Source organism: Mus caroli, chromosome 7 (assembly GCF_900094665.2).
Source record: "Mus caroli chromosome 7, CAROLI_EIJ_v1.1, whole genome shotgun sequence".
NCBI lineage: Eukaryota > Metazoa > Chordata > Mammalia > Rodentia > Muridae > Mus > Mus caroli.
Genome location: NC_034576.1, coordinates 28,411,314 through 28,412,955, shown reverse-complemented (window position 1 = coordinate 28,412,955; position 1,642 = coordinate 28,411,314). Strand labels below are relative to the sequence as shown.

The 1,642-nt window shown below is 48.2% G+C and overlaps 1 protein-coding gene across 1 annotated transcript in view; it reads left to right on the top strand.

The window, feature by feature from the left end:
- Window positions 1–1,642, top strand: part of Catsperg (cation channel sperm associated auxiliary subunit gamma) — a 545,789-nt gene that overhangs the window by 539,459 nt on the left and 4,688 nt on the right. The window lies entirely within an intron of this gene.

Sequence of the window (1,642 nt, the reverse complement as noted above, 5' to 3'; positions counted from 1 at the left end):
CCTCCCCTCCCCTCCTCTCCTCTCTCTTTCTCTCTAGCCTGTCTTCTCTCTCTCTCTTTTACCTTCTATAATAAAGTTCTAAAACCATAGACTGTCTCTGTTCAGCTGTGCAGACTCTCACCTGTGTGGGAACCTCTCTTCCCTCAGCCCTTTCTCCCATAACCCCAGGCTACAGGATGTAACCCCGGGTCCCCTTTTGGTCTACAGGACTGTCCCTTGCCCACCCCTGTTGAGTGAGTCAGAGGCTTGGATGCCCACCCTGGGCTGAGCGGAAAGCATCTGATAGCCCTCACACGTCTGCCTGTCCAGAGCATAGGTGGAACTCTGACCAGACGTGGGCTATCCTCCTCCTCCCGCTTCTTCCCCTAGGCCCTTTTGTAGTTCTCATATACCAGTATATGAATCCTACCTGTTAGTTCATTTGTATTTTCAGACAGGGTCTCAAATAGCCAAGGCTTGCTTTGTAGCTAAGGATGACCTTGAATTCCCTGACCTTCCTTGCCTTAGCCTCCAAAGGCTGAGATTACCAGTGTGAGCTCCCATACCAAGCTTACTGCCTATCCCCTGGACAGGGCTTCCGTCTGTAGCCCAGGCTAGCCTGAACTCACTACATAGTCCAGTCTGGCCTTAAACTCTCAGCTTNAGGCCTGCATTGTTTTCCCAAATGCTGGGATTCTAGCATGANCCATCACAGATGGCTGTCCCTCACCTTTGCCATCTGTTTTGGTTGTTGTTTGAGACAGGGTCTTGCTATATATAAAACATTGGGATTTGGCCTCAAATGCCAGAACCTCCAACCTCACCCTCCTCAGTGCTGAAATATCAGGTACTTGCCATTGCATGTGGCTCCACATCTCTACTGTGGGGGACATTGCCTAGGGTGATCCTACACGGCTCTCATCTCAGTGCTCAACAAAATGGGGCATACTAATGATCTGTACCATACAGGGCTCATGCAATTCACACAGGTTTAATTAAGAAAATGTACCAGGCAGTGGTAGGAAACAACTTTAATCCCAGTACTTAGGAGGCAGAGGCAGGAGAATATCTATGAGTACCAGGCCAACCAGGGCTACATAATGAAACCCTGTCTAAACAAACAAGCAAACAAACAAACAAAAGAAAATATGTTAAGCTCTTAGAACATTACCCAATGCCTGAACATTTAAGAGAAATACTGTCTTAATTGGGCATTATGGGACATACCTCTAACTCTTAGTGAGGCAGATGATATTCAAGGTCAGCCTGGGCCACAGAGGAGTCTATCTCATAAACTAAGGAAACAGGGCCTGGTGATGTAACTCCTTTAATCTGTCCAGCTCTTGGGAGGCAGAGGCAGGGTGATTTCTGTGACTTGGAGACCAGGTTGGTCTAGGTAGCAATTTCCAGACCAACCAGGGCTTCACAAGGAGACTCTGCCTCCAGCAGCTGCAGGGAACTTGAAGTTGAGGGAGCAGGAAAGTGTGATTGGGTCTGGGGGGAGTTAAGGGGAGGAAGGAAAGCGAATATGACCAAAGTATATATTGTATGAAATTTTAAAAGTTAAGAAGGGGCTGGTGAGATGGCTCAGTGGGTAAGAGCACCCGACTGCTCTTCCGAAGGTCCAGAGTTCAAATCCCAGCAACCACATGGTGGCTCACAA